The 21,965-nt window shown below is 37.2% G+C and overlaps 1 protein-coding gene across 1 annotated transcript in view; it reads left to right on the forward strand.

Moving 5' to 3' along the window:
- Positions 1-4,135: 4,135 nt before the first annotated feature.
- Positions 4,136-21,965, forward strand: part of SPMIP11 (sperm microtubule inner protein 11) — a 107,562-nt gene continuing 89,732 nt past the window's right edge. Inside the window, 1 exon segment of the mRNA XM_059935798.1 lies at positions 4,136-4,329. The gene's annotated coding sequence lies outside the window, so the exon portion shown is untranslated.

A 21,965-nucleotide genomic window follows, 5' to 3' on the forward strand; every position in this document is an offset into this window, starting at 1 on the left:
TGAATGGACACAAAGACTGGGATACATCATGCAACAGAATGTTTCTCAGCACTGAAAAGAAATGAGAGAGATATGGAGCCACGGGGAGACAGATGGGGTACCTTAAATGCGTATTACACACTGACAGAAGACAATTTGGAAAGGTGGCATACCTTAGGTTACCAACTATATATGACATTCGGGAAAAGGCAAACCATGGAAAGGGTGAAAAGATCACTGGGAAAAAAAATTTTTTAAATACAAAATAAAAAATAAATTTAAAAAAAGATCACTGGGTTGCCAGGGGCTTGTGGTGGGGTTGAGGGGTGAGGGGTAATAAATAGGCTGAACACAGAAGATTTTTAAGGCAGTAAACTATTCAGTGTGATACATTCATGGTGAGATACGTATGTCAAAACCCATAGAACGTACAACACCAGGAGTGAACCCTAATGTAAACTCTGGACTCTGGTGATAATGATGTGTGACCAACACGCAGAATGTTGATAGGATAGTTAGGGAGCCGGAGGCTCTGAGCACCTGTGGTGGGGGGTGGGGTGGGGGCACCAGCAACAGCAGAGCAGAGCATATATGGGACTTCTTTGTACCCTGCCCGATTTTGCTGTGAACTCAAAACTAAATAATACAGCTTATCGAAACAAAGAAAGAAGAACTCCAGTAATATCACATGGCTACTCCTCTTCGAGTCTGCAGTTTGTCTGGGCCACTTGAGAGCCGAACTTCAGCAGACATTGTCCTTTCAACACGCATCCTTTCAAAGTTTCATCTGAAATCCGCTTTTTATCTCACTCTACTCTCTTCTTTTTTTAAGATAGTATTTTTTTCTTCTTTTTTTTTTTTATTGATGTATGACTGACTGGCAACATTATATTAGTTTTCTGGTATACAATATAGTGATTCAATATTTTTATACATTACAAAATGATCACCAAGATATGTGTAGTTATCATTCGTCACCAAATAATGTTTTTACAGTATTATGGACTCTATTCCCTATGCTGTACATTACATCCCCATGACATTTGTTTTATAACTGTGAGTTTGTACCTCTTAATCTTTCTCACCTATTACATTCATCCCCCCATTCCCGTCTCCTCTGGCAACCACCAGCATGTTCTTTGGATCTATGACTCCATTTCTGTTTTGTTGTGTTTGTTCATTTGCTTTGTCTTGTAGATTCTACATATAAGTGACATCACAAGATATTTCTCTTTCTGACATATCTCACTTAGCATAATACCCTCTAGGTCCATTCATGTTGTCCCAAGATTTCATTCTCTTATATGGCTGTGACATATTCCTCTTTGTGTGTGTGTGTGTGTGTGTGTATGAAATCTTCTTTATCCATTGGTGTATCGATGGACACTTTGATGGCTTCCATATCTTGACTATTGTCAATAAAGCTGACATGAACATAGGGGTGCATATTATCTTTTTGAATTCGTGATTTTGTTTCCTTCAGATAGATACCCCCCAAGTGTAATTCCTGCATCATATGGTAGTTCTAGTTTTAATTTTTTGTGGAACTTCCATGATGTTTTCCATAGTGGCTGCATCAACTAACATTTCCAATGAAAGTGCACAAGGGTTTTGTTTGCTCCACATCCTCGTCAATACTTGTTTTTTGTTGTCTTTTGAATGAAGCCATTCTTTCATGTGTGAGGTGATAATCTCATTGTGGTTTTGATGTGCCTTTCCATGATGATAAATGATGTCGACCATATTTTCATGTGTCTGTTAGCAATCTGTATATATTCTTTGGGAAAACGTTCAGTCTTCTGTCAATTTTATAATGGGGTTTTTGTTCTTTGGCGGTTGAGTTGTGTGAGTACTTGGTCTTTTTTGGATATGAACCCTTTATTAGTCATATCATTTGCAAATATTTTCTCACATTCAGTAGGGTGTCTTTTTGTTTTGTGGGTGGTTTCCTTTGCTGTTCAAAAGCTTTTCAGTTGGATGGAGTCCCATTGGTTTATTTTCCTTTTTTTTCCCTTGCTTGAGGAGAGAGATCCAAAAAAATACTGCTAAGACTCATGTCAAAGAGCATACTGCCCATGTATTCTTCTAAGAGTTTCATGGCTTCAGGTCTTGCATTGAAGTATTTGATTCATTCTGAGGTTATTTTTGTAGATGGTATGGGAAAGGAGTCCAGTTTGATTTTGTGCATGTAGCTATCCACTTTTCCCAACACCGTTTGTTGAAGAGGCTATCTTTTCCCCATTGTTTATTCTCACCTCCATTGTCACAGATGAATTGACCATAAAAGCATGGGTTCATTTCTGGGCTCTCTATTCTGTTCCATGGATCTATGTGGGTTTTGCGTGTGTGTGTGTGTGCCAATACCATACTGACTGATGATTCTAGATTTGTAGTACAGTTTCAAATCAGGGAGCATGTTATGTCCAGGTTTGTGCCTCTTTCTTAAGGTTGTATTGACTATTCAGGTTCTTTTGTGTTTCCATACACATTTTAGAATTCTTTGTTCTAGTTCTTTGAAAGATCCCATTGGTATTTTGATAGGAATGACATCGAATCTCTAGATTGCCTTTGGGTGTGGAATCATTTTAACAATACAAATTCTTCCAATTCATGAGCACAGTATATCTTTCCATTTGTTTGTGTCATCTTCAATTTCTTTCATCAATGTCTTCCAGTTTTCTGAGTACAGGTCTTTTACCTCCTTGGTTAGATGTATTTCTAGGTATTTTATTTTTCTTAATGTCATTGTCAATAGGATTGTTTTCTTAATTTCTCATTCTGATAGTTTTCTGTGAGTGTATAGAAACGCAGCAGATTTCTGTACATTAATTTTGTATACTGTAACTTAACTGAATTTTCTTATGAGTTCTATTTGTTTTTTGGTGTTGTCTTCAGGATTTTCTTTTTTTAATATTTATTTATGTATTTGTTATTTTATTTATTTATTTATTTATTTTTGCTGCGCCAGGTCCTAGCTACAGCACGCGGGATCTCCGTTGCAGCATGCGGGATCTTTAGTTGCAGCATGAGAACTTCTTAGTTTCAGCATTTGGACTCCTAGTTGCAGCATGCCTGTGAGATCTAGTTCCCCGACCAGGGATTGAACCCAGGCCCCCTGCATTGGGAGCACGGAGTCTTACCCAGTGGACCTCCAGGGAAGTCCCCAGGATCTTCTATACAGAGTACCATGTCATCTACAACCAGTGACAGTTTTACTTCTTCCTCTCCAATCAGATTTTTGTACTTCTTTTTTTCATCTAATTACTATGGCTAGGACTTCCTAGACCATGTTGAATGAAAGTGGTGAGAGTGGTTAGGGTTAGAGTTAGGTTTAAGCATAACTAGCCCTTTTTCCCTTCCTCCCTCTCCATCTCTCTAAGGCCTCCAGGAAGGACAGAACTAGTCCAGGGTCACCCATGACTCAGGGAGTTGAGCTGGACTATTGCTTTTCTGCCCCCCAGTCCTGGGCATATTTTTGTATACTATCTGTGTATCGTCTTTGGACAGGTTTCCATTCAGATTGTTACCTATTTTTAATGGGGTTGTTTGTGTTAGAGTTCTTTGTGTACTTTGAGACAAATCCTTTATTAGATATGTATTTGCAAACATTTTTCTCCCAGTTTGTGACTTGTCTTTTGATTTTCTGAATAAGGTCTTTCACAGAGCAGAAATCTTTAGTTTTATGAAGTCCATGGTATCACTTGTTTTCTTTGTGGATTGCCTTTTTGTGTTGCGTGTTAAAATTCAAAGCTCATGATCTACATGACGAAACCCAAGCTTCTGTCCATTTTCTTCTATGCTTTCTTCTATAATTTTGAATAGTTTTACATTTCAAATTTGTCTATGAATAATTTTGAATGAATTTGGTGTAAGTTGTAAAGTTTGTATCTGCATTCATTTCATTCCATATAGTTTCCAATTAATTGCTCCTTAACTATTTTTGGAGAAGTTATGGGATATGTAGCTCCATTTCAGTTTGAATTTCCAAAGTTCAATGAGTTCAGCAGTTCTGCCAGCAGGGAGCACTATCTCCAGGGAACTGTGAGCTAGACGCGGCCTGCATTTCCCGCATCAACCACAGAAGGCGCTGAGCCCGCTTCTCTGACCCGCCGTGCAGGTGCCTCCCACCGCGGACTTCGCTCTGCGCGCAGCTGAAAGGAGTTCTATCTCCTCAAGCACCGCCAGGGCTTCCGCTTTGGGACTCGAAGGGCTAGCGTCCGTGCAACAGGAGTTCAGTCTCCATAGGACTCGCTGGAATTTGGGCTTCAGGACAACCTGGGGCTATGTCCATGCTGACAGGACCTGGGTTTGCTCAGGATCCGCCCAGAGAGGCACGGCCAGGAGTAAAAGGTGAGGAAAAATTGAGAAGTAAGGAAAGTGAGCAGAAGCTTCCTGTGTATGACTGACTGCTGGGGGGTGGGGGCGGGGATCCACCTTCAGATGACCCAGGAAGGGCTTGATGTGGAAAACTGGGTTTTTAATCAGGTTTCTGTGCAGTGAAGACTAGTGTCCTGTGTAGTTTTTTGGCGTGTGGTGTCCAATTTTCCCAGCACTGTTTATTGAGGGGACTGTCCTTTCCACTTGGTGTGTTCTTGGCCCCTTTGTCATAAATTAACTGACCGCATCCATACAGGTTTAATTCTGGTCTCTCTGTTCTGTTCTTCTGATGCTTGCACCTGTTTTTGTGCCAATTTCACACTGTTTTGGTTATTGTAGCTTCACAGTATAATTTGAAGTCAGGGTGCGAGATGCCTCCATCCTGTTCTCCTTTCTGAGGATCGCTTTGGCCGTTTGCTGTCCTTTGTGGTTCCACGCAAATATTAGAATGATTTGCTCTATTTCTGTGAAGAATACCATTGGAGTTTTGGTAGGGATTGCATTCACTGTGTACATTGCTTTGGGTAGAATGGACATTTTTATAATATTAATTCTTCCATTCCATGAGCATGGGATATCTTTCCATTTGTTTGTGTATTCCTTAATTTCTTCATGTGTCAAAGGTCTTTCAAGTCCTTTGTTAAATTTATTTCTAGGTATTTTGTTCTTTTTGACGCAATTGTAAATTGGATTGTTTTCTTTGTCTTTCTGATGGTTCATTATTAGTATTTAGAAATGCAGTTGATTTTTGTGTATTGATTTTGTAACTTCACTGAATTCACTTATTAGTTCTAATAGTTTTTTGGTGGAATGATGTAGAAAATTGGAATTCAAAAATCCCACTGTTTCTATCACATCCAGGTCATCCACAACACAGAAGACATAGTGGCTCCTAATATAATCTTCCCACAGTGCCCGTAAATTACAGGTGGACTCCTACCTATGTGGGTGATTAGGTTCATGACTTTGTGTGAACTGAATCTGGGTAAGGCTTGGCCTTTACAAGGAGGTGTGATGTCTTCTCCGGTGTTCTGGCGTGGTATTGACATGGTGTTTTGGAAAGTAATTTCAAACATACAGAAAATTTGCAATAGCAGTGCAAAGTACTGTTTATCTCTACTCAGATTCCCTAGCTGTCATTGCTTTACCACATTTGCCATTTCACACAAAATACTCCAGTGTGTTTTACCCAGAACAAGGACACTCTCCCAGGGAACCAGCACATAACCTCCAAATGAGGAAATTAGTATGATTTCCACATTATAATCCAATCCACAGGACCACTTCAACTTTCACCAGCTGCCCCAACTCTAGGGAAATGTCTTTTTCCATTCTGATCCAGTTTTCTTTTTCTGGAACCACTACTCTTACTTTCCCTCAGTTTTGCAACCTTGATGAACTTAAAGCACACAAGTTGAGTATGATCTGGCTGGCCTTTTCTGTTTGGCTTTTTTCACTTAGGATGTTTTAAGATGTTTTCAATGTTCATCCGTGTTGTAACATGTATCAGTACTTCATTCATTTTTCTCATTGTGCTTAAATGTCATAACATTTACCATTCAAACCATTTTAAGTATACTTAAAATTCTATGACATTAACCACATTCACATTGTTGTACAAATATCCTCACCATCCATGTTCAGAACTTTTCAATTTTCACTAGTGAAACTCTGTAGTCATTAAACACGAATTCCCCTAAGCCCCTGGCAACTGCGTTCTACTTTCTGCCTTTGAATTTGACTTCTCTGGATACCTCATATAAGTGGAATAGTATCATTTTTGTCTTTTTGTGACAGGGTTATTTCATTTATCATAATGACTTCAAGGCTCATATACGTTGTAGCATGTGTTGGTATTTCCTTAGTTTTTATGACTGAATTACATTCCTTTGTGTATATGCCACATTTAGTTCAGTCCATTCGTTCATCAATGGACACTTGGGTCGCTTCTACCTTTTGGTATTGTGATTAATGCTGCTGTTAATATGAGTGTACCCATATCTGTTCCCGTCTCTGCTTTCAATCTTTTGAGTATATACCCTGATGTGGAACTGATGGATCATATGTTAATTCTATGTTTAAGTTTTTGAAGAACTGCCATACTGTTTTCCACAGAGGCGGAACCATTTTATTTTATTCCTTCTATGGCGAATAATATGGCTGTTTATGGATCTACCCCATTTTTTTTTCTTTTCGGCTGCACTGCACAGCATGTGGGATCTTAGTTCCCCAACCAGGAATCAAACCCGCGCCCCCTGCATTGGAAGCACGGAGTCTTAACCACTGGACCACCAGGGAAGTCCCTGGATCTACCCCATTTTGTTTATCCATTTACCCTCTGCTGGACGTTTGCGTTGTTTCTACCGCTTGGCTATTGTGAACAGTGCTGCTATCTATATATGTGTACACGTGTTTTCAATTCTTTGGGGGATATATATATATATATATATATATCTAGGAGTATAGTTGTTGAACCATATGCTAATTGTACATTTATGTTGTAAACATAGGTTGTACATTTTCCCATTTCCACAAGTAATTTTTTTTTTAACACCCAGAACTGTCTGTAAATGACAAAAGACTTTAAAATGACCACTGTTAAAGATTTGATGAAAGTTCATAATAATGCAGTTGACAAGAAAATTAGTTATTTCTGAGATATACATTTTAAAGTAATAACTAGGATTATTACTTATAACATTATACCAGAACATATAAGATTTTTAGAAATTTCATGTAATGTCTGAAACATTTATATTAACATATTTCCATACATATTTCCATACAAATACAAATATAAGATTTTTAGAAATTTCATGTAATGTCTGAAACATTTATATTAACATATTTCCATACAAATAACCCAATGAAAGTTTAGTATTAGTTGTTTTGTTTGTTTGTTGTTTTATACTGCAGGTTCTTATTAGGCATCAATTTTATACACATCAGTGTATACATGTCAATCCCAATCGCCCAATTCAGCACACCACCATCCCCACCCCACCGCAGTTTTCCCCCCTTGGTGTCCATATGTCCATTCTCTACATCTGTGTCTCAACTTCTGCCCTGCAAACCGGCTCATCTGTACCATTTTTCTAGGTTCCACATACATGCATTAATATACGATATTTGTTTTTCTCTTTCTGACTTACTTCACTCTGTATGACAGTCTCTAGATCCCTCCATGTCTCAACAAATGACTCAATTTCGTTCCTTTTTATGGGTGAGTAATATTCCATTGTATATATGTACCACTACTTCTTTATCCATTCGTCTGTTGATGGGCATTTAGGTTGCTTCCATGACCTGGCTATTGTAAATAGTGCTGCAATGAACATTCGGGTGCATGTGTCTTTTTGAATTACGGTTTTCTCTGGGTATATGCCCAGTAGTGGGATTGCTGGGTCATATGGTAATTCTATTTTTAGTTTTTTAAGGAACCTCCATATTGTTCTCCATAGTGGCTGTATCAATTTACATTCCCACCAACAGTGCAAGAGGGTTCCCTTTTCTCCACACCCTCTCCAGCATTTGTTGTTTGTTGATTTTCTGATGATGCCCATTCTAACAGGAGTGAGGTGATACCTCATTGTAGTTTTGATTTGCATTTCTCTAATAATTAGTGATGTTGAGCGTCTTTTCATGTGCTTCGTGGCCGTCTGTATGTCTTCTTTGGAGAAATGTCTATTTAGGTCTTCTGCCCATTTTTGGATTGGGGTGTTTGTTTCTTTAATATTGAGCTGAATGAGCTGTTTATATATTTTGGAGATTAATCCTTTGTCCGTTGATTCGTTTGCAAATATTTTCTCCCATTCTGAGGGTTGTCTTTTCATCTTGTTTATGGTTTCCTTTGCCGTGCAAAACTTTGAAGTTTCATTAGGTCCCATTTGTTTATTTTTGTTTTTATTTCCATTACTCTAGGAGGTGGATCAAAAAAGATCTTGCTGTGATTTATGTCAAAGAGTGTTCTTCCTATGTTTTCCTCTAAGAGTTTTATAGTGTCCAGTCTTATATTTAGGTCTCTAATCCATTTTGAGTTTATTTTTGTGTATGGTGTTAGGGAGTATTCTAATTTCATTCTTTTACATGTAGCTGTCCAGTTTTCCCAGCACCACTTATTGAAGAGACTGTCTTTTCTCCATTGTATATCTTTGCCTCCTTTGTCATAGATTAGTTGACCATAGGTGCGTGGGTTAATCTCTGGGCTTTCTATCTTGTTCCATTGATCTATGTTTCTGTTTTTGTGCCAGTACCATATTGTCTTGATTACTCTAGCTTTGTAGTATAGTCTGAAGTCAGGGAGTCTGACTCCTCCAGCTCCATTTTTTTGCCTCAAGACTGCTTTGGCTATTCGGGGTCTTTTGTGTCTCCATACAAATTTTAAGATGATTTGTTCTAGCTCCGTAAAAAATGCCATTGGTAATTTGATAGGGATTGCATTGAATCTGTAGATTGCTTTGGGTAGTATACTCATTTTCACAATGTTGATTCTTCCAATCCAAGAACATGGTATATCTCTCCATCTGTTGGTGTCATCTTTAATTTCTTTCATCAGTGTCTTATAGTTTTCTGCATACAGGTCTTTTGTCTCCCTAGGTAGGTTTATTCCTAGGTATTTTATTCTTTTTGTTGCAATGGTAAATGGGAGTGTTTCCATAATTTCTCTTTCAGATTTTTCATCATTAGTGTATAGGAATGCAAGAGATTTCTGTGCATTAATTTTGTATCCTGCAACTTTACCATATTCATTAATTAGCTCTAGCAGTTTTCTGGTGGCAGTTTTAGGATTCTCTATGTATAGTATCACGTCATCCGCAAACAGTGACAGTTTTACTTCTTCTTTTCCAATTTATATTCCTTTTATTTCTTTTTCTTCTCTGATTGCCGTGGCTAGGACTTCCAGAACTATGTTGAATAATTGTGGTGAGAGTGGACATCCTTGTCTCGTTCCTGATCTTAGAGGAAATGCTTTCAGTTTTTCACCATTGAGAATGATGTTTGCTGTGGGTTTGTCATATATGGCCTTTATTATGTTGAGGTAGGTTCCCTCTATGCCCACTTTCTGGAGAGTTTTTGTCATAAATGGGTGTTGAATTTTGTCGAAAGCTTTTTCTGCATCTATTGAGATGATCATATGGTTTTTATTCTTCAATTTGTTAATATAGTGTATCACATTGATTGATTTGCATATATTGAAGAATCCTTGCATCCCTGGGATAAATCCCACTTGATCGTGGTGTATGATCCTTTTAATGTGTTGTTGGATTCTGTTTGCTAGTATTTTGTTGAGGATTTTTGCATCTATATTCATCAGTGATATTGGTCTGTAATTTTCTTTTTTTGTAGTGTCTTTGTCTGGTTTTGGTATCAGGGTGATGGTGGCCTCGTAGAATGAGTTTGGGAGTGTTCCTTCCTCTGCAATTTTTTGGAAGAGTTTGAGAAGGATAGGTGTTAGCTCTTCTCTAAATGTTTGATAGAATTCACCTGTGAAGCCGTCTGGTCCTGGACTTTTGTTTGTTGGAAGATTTTTTTTTTTTAATTTTTTTTATTTATTTATTTATTTATTTTTGGCTGTGTTGGGTCTTCGTTTCTGTGCGAGGGCTTTCTCTGGTTGCAGCGAGCGGGGGCCACTATTCATCGCGGTGTGCGGGCCTCTCACTGTTGCGGCCTCTCTTGTTGCGGCGCACAAGCTCCAGACGCGCAGGCTCAGTAGTTGTGGCTCACGGGCCTAGTTGCTCCATGGCATGTGGGATCTTCCCAGACCAGGGCTCGAACCCGTGTCCCCTGCATTGGTAGGCAGATTCTCAACCACTGTGCCACCAGGGAAGCCCCTGTTTGTTGGAAGATTTTTAATCACAGTTTCAATTTCATTACTTGTGATTGGTCTGTTCATATTTTCTGTTTCTTCCTGGTTCAGTCTTGGAAGGTTATACCTTCCTAAAAATTTGTCCATTTCTTCCAGGTTGTCCATTTTATTGGCATAAAGTTGCTTGTAGTAGTATCTTAGGATGCTTTGTATTTCTGCAGTGTCTGTTGTAACTTCTCCTTTTTCATTTCTGATTTTATTGATTTGAGTCCTCTCCCTCTTTTCCTTGATGAGTCTGGCTAATGGCTTATCAATTTTGTTTATCTTCTCAAAGAACCAACTTTTAGTTTTATTGATCTTTGCTATTGTTTTCTTTGTTTCTATTTCATTTATTTCTGCTCTGATCTTTATGGTTTCTTTCCTTCTGCTAACTTTGGGTTTTGTTTGTTCTTCTTTCTCTAGTTTCTTTAGGTGTAAGGTTAGATTGTTTACTTGAGATTTTTCTTGTTTCTTGAGGTAGGCTTGTATAGCTATAAACTTCCCTCTTAGAACTGCTTTCGCTGCATCCCATAGGTTTTGGGTTGTCGTGTTTTCATTGTCATTTGTCTCTAGGTATTTTTTTATTTCCTCTTTGATTTCTTCAGTGATCTCTTGGTTATTTAGTAACGTATTGTTTAGCCTCCATGTGTTTGTCTTTTTTACGTTTTTTTCCCTGTAATTCATTTCTAATCTCATAGCGTTGTGGTCAGAAAAGATGCTTGATATGACTTCAATTTTCTTAAATTTACTGAGGCTTGATTTGTGACCCAAGATGTGATCTATCCTGGAGAATGTTCCATGCGCACTTGAGAAGAACGTGTAATCTGCTGTTTTTGGATGGAATGTCCTATATATATCAATTAAATCTATCTGGTCTATTGTGTCATTTAAAGCTTCTGTTTCCTTATTTATTTTCATTTTGGATGATCTGTCCATTGGTGTAAGTGAGGTGTTAAAGTCCCCCACTATGATTGTGTTACTGTCAATTTCCTCTTTTATAGCTGTTAGCAGTTGCCTTATGTATTGAGGTGCTCCTATGTTGGGTGCATATATATTTATAATTGTTATATCTTCTTCTTGGATTGATCCCTTGATCATTATGTAGTGTCCTTCCTTGTCTCTTGTAACATTCTTTATTTTAAAGTCCATTTTATCTGATATGAGTATAGCTACTCCAGCTTTCTTTTGATTTCCATTTGCATGGAATATCTTTTTCCATCCCCTCACTTTCAGTCTGTATGTGTCCCTAGGTCTGCAGTGGGTCTCTTGTAGACAGCATATATATGGGTCTTGTTTTTGTATCCATTCAGCCAGTCTATGTCTTTTGGTTGGGGCATTTAATCCATTCACGTTTAAGGTAATTATCGATATGTATGTTCCTATGACCATTTTCTTAATTGTTTTGGGTTTGTTTTTGTAGGTCCTTTTCTTCTCTTGTGTTTCCCACTTAGAGAAGTTCCTTTACCATTTGTTGTAGAGCTGGTTTGGTGGTGCTGAATTCTCTTAGCTTTTGCTTGTCTGTAAAGCTTTTGATTTCTCCATCAAATCTAAATGAGATCCTTGCCAGGTAGAGTAATCTTGGTTGTAGGTTCTTCCCTTTCATCACTTTAAGTATATCATGATACTCCCTTCTGGCTTGCAGAGTTTCTGCTGAGAAATCAGCTGTTAACCTTATGGGAGTTCCCTTGTATGTTATTTGTCGTTTTTCCCTTGCTGCTTTCAATAATTTTTCTTTGTCTTTAATTTTTGCCACTTTGATTACTATGTGTCTCGGCGTGTTTCTCCTTGGGTTTATCCTGTATGGGACTCTCTGTGCTTCCTGGACTTGGGTGGCTATTTCCTTTCCCATGTTAGGGAAGTTTTCGACTATAATCTCTTCAAATATTTTCTCTGGTCCTTTCTCTCTCTCTTCACCTTCTGGGACCCCTATAATGCGAATGTTGTTGCATTTAATGTTGTCCCAGAGGTCTCTTAAGCTGTCTTCATTTCTTTTCATTCTTTTTTCTTTAGTCTGTTCCACAGCAGTGAATTCCACCATTCTGTCTTCCAGGTCACTTATCCATTCTTCTGCCTCAGTTATTCTGCTATTGATTCCTTCTAGTGTAGTTTTCATTTCATGTATTGTATTGGTCATCTCTGTTTGTTTGTTCTTTAATTCTTCTAGGTCTTTGTTAATCATTTCTTGCATCTTCTCAATCTTTGCCTCCATTCTTATTCCGAGGTCCTGGATCATCTTCACTATCATTATTCTGAATTCTTTTTCTGGAAAGTTGCCTATCTCCACTTCATTTAGTTGTTTTTCTGGGGATTTTTCTTGTTCCTTCATCTGGTACATAGTCCTCTGCCTTTTCATCTTGTCTATCTTTCTGTAACTGTGGTTTTTGGTCCACAGGCTGCAGGATTGTAGTTTTTCTTGCTTCTGCTGTCTGCCCTCTGGTGGTTGAGCTCCACAAGTAATTTTTAATGTTTCCAATTTCTCTACCTTGTTACCAACATTTGTTATTTTTAATTTTCTTGATTATAACCATTTTAGAATATGTGAGGGAGTTGTTGAATTGTGGTTTTAATTTGCATTTCCATCATGACTAATGATATTTGACATCTTTTTTCTGCTTGTTGACCATTTGTCTTGTTTGGAGAGTGGTCTATTGAAGTCATTTATCCATTTCTAAAATTGGGTTTTTTGTCTTTATGTTATTGAGTTGTAAAAGTTCTTGATATACTCTGGATAACGACTCATCATATTTTTAATGTGCAAATATTTTATTTAATTCTGTGGGCTATATTTTCACTTTCTGAATTGCATCTTTTGATGCAAAAAGGTTTTTAATTTTGAGGAAATCCAATTTATTTTTTCATTGCTTGTGCTTTGCTCTCAGATCTACAAAACCATTGCTAAATCCTAAAGATTTATCCCCATGTTTTATTGGAGAGTTTATACAGTCATCCCTCAGTATCTTTGGAGGATCGGTTCAAGGACAGCAGGACATACCAAAATCTGCATATGCTCAAGTCTCTTATATAAAATGGTATAGTATTTGCATATAACCTAGGCACATCATCCTGTATGCTTTAAATCATCTCTAGATTACTTATAATAGCTAATACAATGTAAATGTTATATAAATGTAAATACAATGTAAATGCTGTGTAACTATTTGCTGGCACATGGCAAATTCAAGTTTTGCCTTTTGAAATTTTTGTAATTTCTTTTTTCTAATATTTTCAGTCTCGAGTTGGTTGAACCCATGGATGTGGAACCTGTGAATATAGGGTGTTGACTGTAATTTTACTTCTTACATTTAAACCTTTTATGTATTTTGAGTTACTTTTTGTATGGGTAGAAGGAAAGGGTCCAATTTCATTCCTCTGAATGTGGATAGCCAATTGCCTAGCACCATTTGTTGAAAACACCATTATCCCCCAATTTAATATTGTTGACTGTTGTCTAAAATCAGTTCACCATAGATGGGTGGGTTTATTTCTGGGATCTCCCTTCAATTTCATTCATCTATATGTATAGCTTTATGCCAGTCTCACAGTGTTTTGTTTACTGTTCCTTTGCACTAACATTTGAAAATGGGAAGTGTAAGCCTCCAACTTTGATTTTCTTTTCTAAGATTGTTTTGGCTCCTTGGGGTCACTTTAAATTCCATATGAATGTTAGGATCAACTTGCATATTTCTTCCCAAAGCCCTTTGGGAATTTTCAGAGGAATCACACTGAATGTGTAGCTTGCATTATGTACTATTGCCATCTTAACAATATTATTAAGTCTTTCCGTCACCATGGGATGGCTTCACGTTTATTTAATTTTTCTTTTATTTTTTTATCCATGTTTTATGATTTTCAACATCTAAGTATTTTTTTTAACTTATCCTTTTTTATTGAAGTATATTTGCTGTACAGTATTATATGTTACAGGTGTACAATATAGTGACAATTTTTTAAGGTTATGTTCCATTTATAGTTATTATAAAATATTGGCTATATTCCCCATGTTGTACATCACAACATTACTGAGGACCAGCCCTTCCCTTGAGTGGAACCCTGATACATATAAACATGAGGCACATCTGCTGCTTCCTGTTACCTGGCATTAAAGGACTGACACAGCACTAGGAGGATGACAAATCATAAGAGAACCTGACCTAAATACAGGAGAACTCTGGGAGGGGAAGAGTCAGCAAAGAAAAGTAAAAGGAGGAAAGGGAAGGGAAGGAGGAAGAAGCGGGGCAGGGAGCAGCGAAATGGAAAGAGAAGGGGAAGCAGTAGGATAATGGAAGGGAAAAGAAAAAAGCAACAAATGGGAGAGATGAGATAGGAAAGTAATAGGAGAAGAAAAGGAGAAGAGAAGGATTTGGAAAACCTTTCCCAGATTCCTCCACTCAGGCCACATGTTTATTTTCCTAATGAAAAGAATACAGGTTGGGTTTTTATGAATTGCATTAAAATTTTCAAGTTATTAATATGTATTCTTCTCAATATTGCATTTAAGTCCATGCTTTGAGATACCCTATATACAGTGAGCACATAACAATAATTGAAAAAATGCAAAAGAGAACATTTTAAAAGCATATAATGGTTCAAAGGCAAGATAGATATCTCCATGGGCCACAAATATAAGAAAACTATTAATAAAAGCTGTGAGTAGGGCTGAAGCTGAGGGCCTGCTAGCTTCCAGGCTTAAGCAGTTAGAGGCAGCTATGCGTTCAGCCCCTGCAAGTTAACAGAAACTAAAAGTTCTCTACCTGCAACCAGGACTAGAGCCAAAGTCACTCTGGAAGTGAGGGGCTGGGAACAGGTCCTCTATTTTATGAAAGAAAAATGAAAAACTTCTGCCTGCCACTGTCTGAGGCAAAAGCTTATATGGAGCACACCTAGGAACTGAGAGTGTGTGTGTGTGTGCTCTCCCACTAAAAATGAGTCTGAAATTCAACATTATAAAACACTTGGAAAAAACCTAACTCTACAAGAGCTAGCCAAAAAATCAATATTTGGAAGATAAATTTATACTAGAGAATATTAAAATATTAAAAGTCTATAAATGCTTTAAAATAAACTTTTAAGCTCCTCAAAAAGACAGTGAATGAATAATTTACATATAACATAGAGAAAATCATGAAACACATGTGCAGAATTAAAACAAGCCCAGATAGATATGTAAAAGAACAAATTTGAAAACTGCAAATGAAAAATATAGCCACTAAAATGTTTAAAGACCCAATTGGTGGACTAAAGTCTAGACTTAACAGAGATGAAGAGAGAATTAGTGAACTGCAAGATAATGTTGAATACCTCACCCAGAACATAACACAGAGAGGCAAAGAGATAAAATATCAAAGAGCAGTACAGAGATGGAGTTTTCATGGAGAAGCTCCAACATTTGCTGATAGGAGTTACAGAAAAAACAGAATGGAGAAACTAAGGGAGAAGAGCAACTTGAACAGATAGTGAGAATTTTCCAGAATTGAAAAGAGATATAAATTCTCATTAAAATATATCCAAAATACCATTAAACAAAATATAAATCCACACTTGGACACACAAAAGTGAAACTGTAGAATATCATAGATAAAGAAGAAGACACCTGTAATTATGTTCAGGGCAGCATTTTCTGAATAACAACAATTGAAAACAATCTAAATATTCATCAACAGAAGAATGAATACAAAACAGGTAGCAATACCGTTAAATATTGTAGTTAATGTGAGTGAGAGCAAGTATCAACATGAATAAACCTTAAAACAAATTGAATGAAAATACAAGGTACAGAATAATATGCAGAGTATTATGCCATTTGTTTAAAGTTTAAAACCATACAAAACAATACATATATTGTTGTGGGTATATACATGTATTAGAAAGACATGAAAATCTTCATAGAAATAATACACAGAAATTCAAAATCCTCTGTAAAAAGAGCCTCAAGTAGAGACTATTTATTCTCCCAAACCCAGGTATATCTGGATCTAGAAGTAATCAATCTCACTCCTGGCACTTTTTTTTTAATTGAAATATAGATGATTTACAATGTTGTATTAGTTTCTGGTGTACAGCAAAGTGATTCAGTTATATACGTATATATATATAAAATATTCTTTTTCAGATTCTTTTCCATTATAGTTTATTACAAGACATATAAGTAATGTCAAATGGTATTTGTCTTTCTCTTTCTGACTTACTTCACTTAGTATGATAATCTAAACTCCTAATTTATCCCTCCCCCCGCCACCTTTCCCCTTTGGTAACCATAAGTTTGCTTTCTATGTGAATCTCTTTCTGTTTTGTAATAAGTTCATTTGTATAATTTTTTAGATTCCACATATAAGTCATGTCATATGGTATTTGTCTTTCTCCTTCTGACTTACTTCACTTAGTATGATAATCTCTAGGTCCATTTGTTGCTGCAAATGGCATTATTTCATTCTTTTTTATGGCTAATATTCCACTGTGTATATATATACCACATCTTCTTTATCCATTCATCTGTCAATGGACATTTAGGTTGCTTCCATGTCTTGACTATTGTAAATAGTGCTGCTGATGGGGTGCACGTATCTTTTCAAATTAGAGTTTTGTCCAGATGTATGCCCAGGAGTGGGATTGCTGGATCATATGGGAACTGTTTTTAGTTTTTTGAGGAAGCTCCATACTGTTCTCCATAGTGGCTGCACCAACTTACATTCCCACCAACAGTGTATGAGGGTTCCCTTTTCTCCACACCCTCTCCAGCATTTATAATTGGTAGACTTTTTGATGATGCCTATCCTGACTAGTGTGAGGTGATACCTCATTGTAGTTTTGATTTGCATTTCTCTAATAATTAGTGATGTTGAGCATCTTTTCATGTGCTTATTGGCCATCTGGATATCTTCTTTGGAGAAATGTCTTTTTAGGCCTTCTGCCCATTTTTTTATTGGGTTGCTTGTTTTTCTTTTTTGTTTGTTTTGTTTTGTTTGTTATTGAGCTGTGTGAGCTATTTGCATATTTTCAAAATTAAGCTCTTGTCGGTCACATTGTTTGCAAATATTTTCTCCCAGTCCGTAGGTTGTCTTTTCATTTTGTTTATAGTTTACTTTGCTGTGCAAAAGCTACTCCTGGCACTTTAAGACCATCACTAACTCCACCTTCTTGTAAAGTCTCTTGCTTCTTTGAGGTTTATGTATTTTGGCCATATGCCTACCATCTCCCTTTGGTTACTCTCCCTCATTCCTTGAGAACACTGGAACTTACTTCATAGAATTCCTCTCCAACCCAAGATCTACTCCTACCCCAAGTGATTCAAACATCCACATGAGTGTCCTCTCCGAAACCTAGCCTCCTCAACACGATAAGCCTCACCTCTGCTCCACTTCAGTCACCCATTCCCATGGCCTCATCTTGAATCTTGCCATCACCTAGAACTGCTTCACCTCTGATATACACCTGAAACTAATATAATATTGTAAATCAACCATATTTCAATTTTAAAAATTAAGTGAACGTTTAAACTATAGAACACATCAGTATGATGAAATACTACTCAGCAATAAAAGGAACCAACTACCGATACAGGCAGATTAAATTAGATGGATCTCAAGGGCATTTTGCAGAATGAAAACAATCTCAAAAGGTCACAGACTGTATGATTCCATTTACACAACATTTTTAAATTACAAAATTATAAAGGCAGAGAACAAATTAGTACTTGCCCAAAGTTAAGTATGATGGGAAGGAGAGGGTGGATGTGACAATAAAAGGGGTAGCATGAAAGAGATCTTGTGGTGATAGAACAGTTCTATATCTTGATTGCAGTGGTCGTTACACAAATTTATACATACATGTGATAAGATGAAAAAGAACTATACACACACATTGTACCAATGTCAAATTCCTGATTTTGATATTGTACTATAGTTACATAAGATGTAACCACTGGGGAGAACTGGTTAGAGTATACACAGGATCTCTCTGTACAATCTTTGCAACTTCCTGAGAAAAATCTATAATTATTTCAAAACGTAAAAGTTAAAAAAAAATTTTTTTTAAAAGAGAGAGCAGGAAAGCTGATATACATATGTTAATGTGAGACCAAATAAACAGGCATACCTCAGAGATATTGCACGTTCAGTTCCAGACCACCACATTAAAGCCAATATCACAATAGTGAGTCACACAAATTTTTTGGTTTCCCAATGCATATAAAAGTTTAGTTTACATTATACTATAGTCTATTAAGTATGTAACCGCAGTATGTCTAAAAAAACAATGTACATACTTTAAAAATACTTTATTGCTAAAAAATGCTAACCATCATCTGAGCCTTCAGCAAGTCGTAATCTCTTTGTTGGTGGAGGGTCTCGCCTTGAAAAAGTTTGAAATATTGTGAAAATTATCAAAATGTGACACAGAGACACAAAGGGAGCAAATACTGCTGGAAAAAATGGTGCCAATAGACTTGCTTGACACGGTGTTGCCATAAACCTTTAATTTGTTTAAAAAAAAAAAAAAACAGTATATGCAAAGCACAATAAAGCAAAGTAAAATAAAATGAGATATGCCTGTACGTACTTTTAGGCAAAAGCACTACTAGATGTAAAAATAATAGATTATTTGAGGCAGAAAGAAAGTAGGAAGAAATAATAAAGATAAGAGCACAATTACATAAAATAGAAAACAAAAATCCATTAAAAAAGGACAACTCAACCAAAAGTCTAATGAAAAACTAATGAAATTGATAAATATCTGGAGAGACTAAGAAAAAAAAGAGAGAATGCACTTATAGTCAATAACAGGAATGAAAAAAAGAGAATCACTAAATGTTATTCAGTCTTAAAATAGATAAGATTATATTATAAATAACTGTAATAAATTTGAAGATTTGTGTGAAATGGGCAGATTCCTAGAAAATACATAGCTTACCAAAACCAACACAAGGAGAAACAGTAAATTTTAGTAATCATGTATCATTAGATAAATTGAATCAGGAAACAAAAGTCTTTCCACAAAGAAAACTTTAGCCTCTTATGGCTCCGTAGGCAAGTTCAACTAAATAGTCAAGGAAAAAAAAATAATTCAGATCTTACACAAACTATTCCAAAGAATGTGAAAAAAGGATAGAAGCCCAACTCACTTTATGAGAGTAGCATAACCATGATAGCAAAACAAAAAAATTACCAACCAATTTCACTTATAAGCCCAGATGTAAAAATCCCAAAACATACATATATAATCATATAGAGAGAGAGACAGCACCTAAATCCAAGAAGAACCTAAAAAGAATAATAAAATATGACCAGTACGGTTTATATGAGGAATAAAAAAATATGCTTATAATTAGAAATAAATGTCTTTCAACATATTAGACATAAAAAAAGAAAAATCATAGTCATCTCAATAGACGCAGAATTCTTCCGACAAATTTCAGTATGTGATTTTTTTTTTTCAATTTAGCAAACGAGGAATAGAAAGGAAACTTGCTAACCTGATAGTATCTGCCAAAAAAAACCTGCAGCAAGTTTTTTAAGTCCATATCCTTCTGAATCCAAACCCCAGGCACATGGCCACATTTTAATGCTTTCTTTTCAAATAAATCCAAGAAGTTGAATATGGCTGGAGAGTAATGTGTAAGAGAAAGAACATTTTCTTGAGCTGACTGACATTAGATAAGTAAGGTCAGATCATGAAGGGTCTTAAATGTCATCATACTAAAGAGCTGTTTGTTTGTTCCTGACAACAGTGAGATACCACTGAAGGCTAGAGGTTGGCATAAGCAGTGGAGTGACTGGATAAAGTTTCTTTCCAAGATCATTCTGGCTGCAGTATGGATTAAAGAAGGGTAAAACTTCAGGCTGGGAAACCAGTTAGAAGGTTTTCTCTTGAGAGAAAACAAGGGGTCACAGATTCCAGTTCCTGCAGGAGCCAGACATGTAACAAAAACCAGTGAAGCAGGCAGGTTCTAAAGACAATAGGGAATGGTAGGAACTGTGAAAAATCAAAAGCACATACCTTCTCTAAAAAGATAGCCACTATTCAGCTCCAATTAATAGTCTTCATGCAATAATACTGCCCGGTATTGCTAGATCTTACAAATTTTCAAGAAAATTTCAATGTAATTTTTTTATTTTTAAAATTGTGCAAAACTAAACCCAATCAAATAATGGCCAAATCTGGTGCAAACGTCACCAGTTTGCAACCTGTGGTTCAAAATAAGGTAATGTCAGTAGAGATAAAGGGGACAAACTCAAGGGATATTATGAAGGAAGAATCAACCAGATAGTAATCAATCAGATGTGGGCTGTAGAGGAGAGGAAGAACAATGGATGACTGCTAGGCTTCCAGTTTAGGCACTGAGTGGATGGTATGCCATTCACTAAGTCATGAGACATAGGTAGAGGAGGCTTAAAGGACATTCAGGTAGCTATCGCTAATGCTAATCGGCAGCACGAATATAGGGCTGGGGAAGGGAATAGAAGTCATTTTTCAAACTGTAGCCCTCAATTCTCTACTCATCACTCCCATCCCTACATCTTTGACTCAGCTGCATAAGTGACACCTGATCAAAGCAGGAGGGCACTAGAACCAGCAGACTAGATCCGAGGGACTTTGGTTAGATACACTGTTCAAATGCAGCCATCCACAGGGGCTGAACAGTGAGGCCAGTTGGTATTGCCTGATGATGCCAGGATAGTGACAGTCTTGATGACCTGGGGTTACAACCAGGGTAGCCAATCATTACAGATTGTAGGATCTGGGCAACCAAGCCAGTTGGGGACCCCAAAGTGTTAGGAAAATAAAAGAACAGGGAATCCAGAAAATACTGTCTCCACTTAGAGGAAGCTAGATTCAAAGATTGAAACTACGACCTCTTGCCCACCATTATACTATCCCTGGTTGCTGGATTCTGAAGGCATCAACCTATCTTTGAAGGCATCAACCTATCTTTATCCCACCCACATACTACTGTCCACAAAGCTTCCTGTGAGAAAGGAGGAAATCTTGCCATTTGCAACAGTGGACCTTGAGGGCATATGCCAAGTGAAATAAGTGAGACAGAGAAAAATAAATACCTTATTGTCTCACTTAAATGTGGAATCTAAAAAAAAAAACCAAATTCATAGAAACAGAAAGATTTGTGGTTGCCAGAGGTGAAGGGGGATGGAGCGTTGGGGATAGGGGGAATGGGTGAAGGCAGTCAAAAGGTACAAACTTCCGGTTATAAGATTAATACAGGGCTTCCCTGGTGGCGCAGTGGTTGAGAATCTGCCTGCCAATGCAGGGAACACGGGTTCGAGCCCTGGTCTGGGAGGATCCCACATGCCGCGGAGCAGCTGGGCCCGTGAGCCACAACTACTGAGCCTGCGTATCTGGAGCCTGTGCTCCGCAACAAGAGAGGCCGCGATGGTGAGAGGCCTGCGCACCGCGATGAAGAGTGGTCCCACTTGCCGCAACTAGAGAAAGCCCTCGCACAGAAACGAAGACCCAACATAGCCATAAATAAATTAATTAATTTTAAAAAAAAATTAATACATTCTGGGGATGTAATGTACAGTTAATTTTTAAAGATAGCTGAAGGGTGAGAAAGCCAGAAGGGTTCCTTAAAAGGGGGCCCTTATCACCTGCAGCCTAAGAGCAGACTCAGCTGAGGAGCATGCTGGGAACTTATTAATGAGTTGAACTCCAGAAAAACTGGAGTTTACAAAATGGTCACACTGGGTGATGTGGATGCTGGTGGTTTGCAGGTTACTTTTTAAAACAATGGGACAATGGGACTTCCCTGGTA

This window comes from Balaenoptera ricei, chromosome 10 (genome assembly GCF_028023285.1).
Source record: "Balaenoptera ricei isolate mBalRic1 chromosome 10, mBalRic1.hap2, whole genome shotgun sequence".
NCBI classification, from domain to species: domain Eukaryota; kingdom Metazoa; phylum Chordata; class Mammalia; order Artiodactyla; family Balaenopteridae; genus Balaenoptera; species Balaenoptera ricei.